General features: G+C 43.0%; 1 long non-coding RNA gene across 1 annotated transcript; it reads right to left on the reverse strand.

The window, feature by feature from the left end:
- Nucleotides 1-1,201: 1,201 nt before the first annotated feature.
- Nucleotides 1,202-3,157, reverse strand: LOC121924303. The gene is made up of 3 exons (XR_006102567.1): nt 2,717-3,157; nt 2,411-2,522; nt 1,202-2,128 (listed from the first exon to the last, which is right to left on the reverse strand). It is a non-coding gene; the product is annotated as an uncharacterized LOC121924303 (long non-coding RNA).
- Between the last annotated feature and the right edge of the window lie 4,703 nt (nt 3,158-7,860).

Consider the following 7,860-nt stretch of genomic DNA (forward strand, 5'->3'; position numbering starts at 1 on the left):
CTAGACGGGCTGCTTGGCAAGGGTCACCTGTGACTCAAAAAGTGTCTGGGATACATAAGGAATGGCAAAGAATATTAATGGGGGGAGGGAGTAGTGCCACTCAATAACTCTCTCCCTGTTTCATGAAGAGCAAGAAGCTGAAGAACCCAGAGGAGGTTATTTGTGCCAAGAGTGGTCGCCATTTGGCATTGGGTGCTGTGCCCTTGCACTAACAGCAGCCCTTCATACAATTACATTGTGCTCAGCATTGTGAGATGTTCTGTAAAAGACCTTTCACCTCACTGAGCTTCTCATCTGAGGGAACATGCTACAGGTTGTCCAGTAACCTGGTCTTGGAGTATTTGAGATGGAGGTGGCCAGAATAACGAGCAGAGTTGGATGAGAGTGAACAGAGAGAGAGGAGACTAAGGATTTTACCACATGAGGCTGGAAAAGTAGGATTTTAACAGGATAAAATCATCTTTGGCTAGTACTTATCACACAACATTGTGCCCATCCTGCTTCTGTCTTGCATTTTATTTTTTTGCTCTAGTGTATTTTTTCATTGATGGGCAAAACTCATCAATAGGCTCTCCATCTCGCTACTATTCCATGACTTCTTTGTGTGATAGGTCTTGAAATGGCTCGAAGGTACACAACGACAACAACAAATGTTCTAGGATAATACTACAAATGTTAAATTCACTTCATGTCAGCACAAATACATGTATATTGGCTGTCTTGCTACATTTTCCACAAGTAGTAGTTCATTAATGGAGAATGCTGCAGAGTAAGATTACCACGTTCAGTTTTACTACAGTTAATACCCCATTTTTTCAGGCAGTAGTGGTTGCTGGTGCGTCATCTCAAGGATACAGGAAGAGTTCGGCCTCAAAGATAGACTGAGATATGTGTTTTGTTATTGTATTCCAACAGTGTATTCCCTTCCCTCCCGAATTTTCCAGACAGTTTGTAATAATAAATAGTTCCTGGTCAAGCACTAGAAAGTCTCTGGTTTTTCTGCTGTTCCCATAACACTATAGGCTAAAAGTCATGGCTGTCATAGATTGAAAGAGACGGGTATATTGGCCTTAGATATATTGCTTTCAGCACAGTTTACTTCCAAGTAAACTGGCTTAGGGGGTTACATGTCTTAAGCTTTATACGTGTTTTCTCAGAGGTCCCACAGAGTTCAAGATGAATTAAATCAGAGTAAGACTGGTTAACATTTTGTATTTATTATTCATACTTATATCCTGCCACACAGCTTTTTAACAAATCCCATAGGGTGGCTTATGCTATATAGAATCAATAAAATATGAAAAAGAAGAGGAGGAAGAAGAAAACCATGACAGCCACAGAATTCAACATGAAATAGTCTGAAGGAATGTAATGGAGAAGAGTTAAATTATATATGGCCAGTAAAGTAAAGCAATTTTACTAATATCCTCCTCCTGTCCTCCTCCTCCTTCTTTGGCTTCTTGTTTTATATATATATTAACAAACCATCAACTTCACTTACAACATACAAAACAGGGGGAAAAAGAAGAAAATAGAAAGAAAGAAAAATATAAATATACCCATATGCAAATACACACACACACATCTAAAATTAAAACTAGACTAGATTAAACATCATATTAAACAGTATACCAAAAGTGTAAACAAGACCAGTAAACACAAATTAAATAATATCCTAAATGCTAACTAAGGCCCAGTACAGACTGCCGGTTTGTGGCAGCCTGGGGCCAAGTCTAGGGATCCAGAGTGCACAGCATCCGCACGCTCCGGAACCCTAGCATATCACAGCGGCGCCATTGTTTCGCAGTGCTGTCCACATGACACACGTGTTGATGACATCATGCACATGCCGCATCTAAACAGCGTGGCATGCACGTGATGTCACCATGACGCTCCAGGGAGCTTACAGTGCCTTGGCAGCATCGCCAGAGGGAGCTAAATATTGGCACAGTGGTATTTAGCCAGATGTTATTGTTGGCTACCAGGCATTTGTTTTCATTTCCTCCTTCTGCACTTTTTTGAGTAGAAGACCCAAGTCTTTGCACCTCTTCTCCAAAGCAGTTGTGCAGTTGCCAGAGAAAGCCTGTAACATGCCCAGTGTCTCCTAGTCAAGACACACCAGGATGTGCTGGAAGTCAAGAAAGTCAGGTTGTGAGCAAGGAGGACCCTTGTGTGCCCCATCACCTCCAGTCATCCAAGCCCCCCCCCCCCCCCCCCCTACCAAGTTGTGACTAGGAATGGGGCCCTTCCTAGCCACAGGGTTTCAGGCAACGAGGTCTACCTCCAGACAGCTGGGTCTGCCACATTTCTCAATGCTGTTCCCAATGGGAGGAAGTACAGAATCTCAACACTGAGACTGACTGAAGAAGTGTCAGGCTTTGGGTAGGGAAGCCAGTGAGGGAGGTTGTACCTGGTCTCTCTTGTTGATTTTGATTATCATCCCTGCAATTGTTCTTAAGTTCAGGGCAGATTCCTTTCTGACCGGAGAGTTGGAAGTGGCCAGGAAGATCCCTCAGCCTCTGCTGATAAATGAAGAAAAGAAAGACAATGTGAGCCTGGCTCCCTTCCTTTCCAGGGAATGTTGCTGCTGTTCCTTCTCCCTGGATCCTTCCAGAATTTGGGAGCTGGAACTCCAGGCACTGCATCCTTTCCACCCAGTACACAGACCCTTGGTTCCCTCCCCACAGATCCTCCAGACCCCTGTATATCTTCTCACCGAAAGCACTGGCTCTCTCCTCAAGGATCCCCTTCATCTTGTCAAACAGGTAACTGGGGTTCACATAGTGATGGCTGACTGGTTGCCTGCCCAGCAGATGTTACCGCTGGTATACCCTGCAGAACCACCAGCAATGTTGGGCTGGGATCCTGTTACTTTCAGCCCCAGGAGGCTTTACAGGACTGATAGGGATGCCCACTGAAACTGGCGTAACATTTCTGCTCTTCCTGTGGGAGATACACAGCAGCCTTCGCAGCCTAGAAGGAAAGAGGAGAAGAAGATGTTGAGAAATGGGGTCTCCAACTCTGGATGGCCTCTTTAAATTTCTGTGGAGTTTAGGATCCATCCAGAATGGCCCTGGATGGGTAGCAATGAGCTTGTGGGGCAGGGGGCTTGAACTCCTACATGGGTGGCCAGTACCCTTCTATGATGATCCCTGTGCTATATGCAACCCAAACAGTGGCCCTGTCTTGGCACTTAGTGTCTTGGTAGATCCTTTATCTCCTCCTCCCCTCCCCCGAATCTCCTGTTCTCGGTTCACACTCCCTGCAAAGTTGAATGAGACTCTTGGAGAACTTCGAATCACGCTGTCACCACCCAGTGAATTTGTAATAACCTTTCCTTAACACACACTGGGACTTGCTAAGGATTTGTAGTTCCCTTTCCTTTCTACTCTAAGCAAGCGATAACCGAACTAAGGCACGTGTAAAGAAGTGTAGGAATAGCAGATACTTTTAAAGAAAAATATTTATTCTATTAATAAAAATAATAGAAATCATACAAGGTCTTTTGACCTTGCAGGTACAAAACGTATAGTTATCAGATATTCATTTCAAGCAAGCCAACAGAATTTTTTTTAAAATAAGGCCTAACTGTTCTAACTGACACATTCCTAAGTAACTGATACAGAGATGGACTCTTCCAGCCTGGATGGTTTTGAGATGTAGTTACTAGCCTTGGCCTGGCACAAACTACCTTCCTGAAATAGGCTTTCTGGAGACTCAACACTGCAGTTTTCCCCAACTGGCAAGACCCACATCAAGGGAGATACTCTCACTCCAGGCTCCCCACTGCAGAAGCTCCTCCAACTGATCTCAGAGGCCTTTTAGAGCCCCTCTGTTGGAAGCTTCCGGAAGAAACTCTCACTCCTGCTCACTGATTGACCAAGTGAGCCTTCCGTCAGCTGTGATGTAATTACTCATTTGCATGTACCTCCCTCTCAGCCTGACTCTTCATTGCCTGACAGAAGTCTTCAAATGACTGGAGGTCCAGTCATTACAGTTAGGTAGCATTGATAGTACAGTGGACCCTTGTTATACGCTGGGGTTTGGTTCCAAGATCCCCCGTGTATAACAAAATCCGTGTATGCTCAAGTCCCATTAAATATAATGACATAGCAAAATGGTGTCCCTAATAAAAAATGAAAAATCAAGGTAAATGTATACTTTTTTGGGACATTTTCAAACCGTATATGCTTGAATCCGTGTATAAAAAATCCGTATATAAGAAGGGCCGACTGTATTTGACAGGAGTGGGAAGATCCAGTTCCAGTTCCCTCTAAGTGATGTGAATCTCTAATCCAGGAGAGACCTGGGTCCTAAATCAAAGGCCCCATTCACACTACAAAAATAATCTGGGATGAACTGGGGTTGAATCCTTGGTGCTCACACACATCCCGAACGCATTTGATGCACCGGGGGAAGGGGGTCTGGTATCTCCCCCTATCTGCGATATTCAATACCGTTTTTCCCCAAGGTTTTACTGAAAGATCGACATTGATCTAAATCACTGGCAGTGTGAATATGCTTCCAAATCGATTCCAATCATTCTGTATCATTAAAGAAGGGAGGTGGCTCCATTTTAACCTGAAACAATGGCATGTCTGAATAACACAAGGGTTAAAATGACTAGAAGAGATTTGCAAACCCAAAATGTAATGGGAACAACAAACTAAATATGCATCAGCATATTTGCAGCAATCTCCATAGCCTTGGGACAAAAAAAAAAAAAAAAAAAAAAAAAAAAAGAGTGAATGCCTTCAAAGAAAGTCCAAAAGAAATGAGCTCTGCACCAAAGTTGGTGGCAGAATCAAACCCTCAAGATCACTGACAATTGAAGAGAAATCCAAGAGCACAGGACAAAATCTTCATGCCCTGTGGAAGCTTCCAGCTGAAGCAGACATTAGGAACGGGAAGGGAGAGCAGTGAAAGAACCAAACAAAATCCTAAAGTGTAAAGGTATATGTGAACTGAACACTAAAGTGAGGATAGTCCAAGCCCTTGTATTCACCATCACCATGTGTGGATGGAGAGTGAGAAAAGCGGGTAAGGAAGGAAATCAACTCATTTGAGATGTAGTGTTGGAGAAGAGTGCGGAGGATACCATGGTTGGCCAAGAAGACAAACAAATGGGTCTTTGAACAGAACAAGCCTAAACTCTCCTTGGAAGCCACACTTTCATTTTTTGCATGAAGAGATTTACATCTGTGAATCAATCCAAAATCAATTCATTGTTTTCACTATGTTTTAAGGCAGCAAATCTTTCTGTGGCATTTAAATCCGATTTATAAGTTCCCATTCACCACTCTTCTGGATCAAAACAGAGGCACCTCCATTTTGTGAATGGTGACTGTGCGATCTGAATTGATCTGATAGTGCATTCATGCTATCAGAGACACAGGACGTTGTGGCTCTTAAAAAAAAACGCTAAGAGATCCGGTGCCAAATGCACCGGTTTAAATGGGCTTTTCTGTGCCCTCTCCCAAAAAACAAAACAAACACTGCACCACGTACAATCAGTGCAAGTCTGAATGGCAGGGAAATAACATGGTTTCCAAACCGGGTTATTTCATTGTGTGAATGAGCCCTAAGATGATCAAATTGAGGCTGTTGTACTTTGGCCGTGTCATGAGAAGGCATGACTCATTAGAAAAGACAGTAATGCTATGGAAGGTAGAAGGTAGCAGAAAACATGGAAGACTGACACTAGGTTACTGGCCTGAGCCTGTAGGACCTGAGCAGAGAGGTTGAGAAGAGAGGGTCTTGGATAAGTCTCATTCATTGGGTCACAACAACGAAAGAGCAAACACCTCACAAGTACAGGACTCTTCATACGCAGAGGCCTCCCCATGAGGAGAACTTCTCCTAGAAGCCTTGCTTTAGCTGTCCTGGCTCAATGCTAGGGAATTCTGGGAATTGTAGTTTTGTGAGACATTTTGCTTTCTCTGTCAGAGAGAGCTCTGGTGCCACAATCTGGTGCCCAGGATTCCCTAGCACTGAGCCAGGACAGTTAAAGCAGTCTCAAACTAGATTAATTCTGCAGTGTGTTTTGGATGTAACTCACTAATTCTGAGGTTATAGAACAACTGTGATAAATTAGTTTCTTGGAATTACTTTCTACACTCTGATTTCTCTATATTAAGACCAAAAGTAGTAATCCCACGAAGAAATGCTGGCTGCTTATAGCCATAAGCAGGGATAGGTCCTGGAGCAGATATCTCCATCTATTTATACACCAACTATAAAATTGTCTAAGCATTTATCCTGCTCTATCCTGACTTTATTTTACTTCATTTTTAAACCGCGTCACTGTATTTTACACTACATAGTTATACCCCTTTGATTCCACTTAGCTGCTAGGGCAACAGCCTAAGGATTCCTGGAATTTGCAGTTTTGGCAGGACTCACTTATCGCTTTGCCTCAGGAAAGACCACAATTTCGCTTTCACGTGTGATAATTAATCATGTCAATTGGCTTGGGTTCGAATTGAATCTACTCCCCTTTCCTTTCGGAATGGCTTTGGACTGGAGTTCCAATTTCCAGGTGTGATAAACTTCTTAGAATCCTCAGCCAGAGAATCCCTTTATGCCTCTGATTCCACAGAATGCAACCAAGGTGGTTAAAGTGAAATTATAGTGCTATAACTGTATAGAGTGAATGGGTCTTAATAACCTTTTTTCAGAGCCCAGCAGTCTCTTGCCCTGATCTGTTCTGTTTTTGGTGGAGGCGAGATCCCCTTTGTCTTCTGAGGTCTTATTTCTCCATCCCAGCATGAGAAGAAGTCTAAGCTAGGAGTCCAGACTGTCCCATGCTGAGCCTGGGGCGGTGCCTTGTGTGCCATGAATTTATTTGGACAAAATTACATAAAATATTTTCTAAGCAGCTTTTGCAAGGGGTGTCGTAATGGGAACCAGCCGCCCATGCTGAGAGAAAGATGGTTTCTATCAGAAGAATGGGGCCAGGTTGAATGAAAAACAGGAAGGCAGGAGGAAGGGAACTGGCTTGGAAGAAGAAATGATAATAAACTTAAGCTCTTTATTAATCTCTCTCTAGCTTTCTGTGGCGGTGTCACCATATTTAAGAGAGACATTCCTCTAAAGGACTAGGAGCTGCTGACACTAGGGATCAAGTGTTCTTTATGGACAGAAAACATAGGAGAAAATCTCAGCAGAGAGAGAGAGAGAGAGAGACACTGGGTTGGTCGGAGAAATAGATCCTATTATGGCAGGGGCTTATAACAAAATGTTGCAGTGTTATGCCTCACCCTCATGAGAATTTTTCAGATCAGAGGAAAAGTTCTGGAACCAGGAAAGGCACTCTGAGAAGCCTAATCCAACCATTCCTTTTCAAAATACTGACTGTGAACTGCCAAATGCTTGAACAGGTCAATTCCCACTGCCCTCTGCTTTTCTTTTTTGGATTTGATATCAGCTAGCACAAAAATATTCCTAAACTCAGGCTGTTCTCAGCTATAGCCTTGGTTGATAGATGCATAGAATCTGTCTGGATTTTGTTAGATCCCTTTCTTGATGACCCACCATGTCATCCAGATTTTATAAACTGAGAAATTCTTACCAAGCAGAATTAAATTTTTATTTTAATTCACAAACCTGTGCACTTCTTTGGGTCCAATGTGTCTCTGAAGTATGTAAAAGCCAGTACCTTGTGCCTTTTCCTTCCAGACTGGCAAACAGCCACATGAATATACTACTAGAGGAAACGATAGTCATGAACTGATACATTCTTATTAACACTTTAGTTTGGTAGACTGCCAGTTAATAGACTGAAATGGTACCTGCTTATTAACAGCACAGGCTGGCACTGGAAGCATGAGAGTGGCTCCAAACAAATCAGATGTTTTAAAA

Source organism: Sceloporus undulatus, chromosome 2 (genome assembly GCF_019175285.1).
Source record: "Sceloporus undulatus isolate JIND9_A2432 ecotype Alabama chromosome 2, SceUnd_v1.1, whole genome shotgun sequence".
Taxonomy (NCBI): Eukaryota; Metazoa; Chordata; class Lepidosauria; order Squamata; family Phrynosomatidae; genus Sceloporus; species Sceloporus undulatus.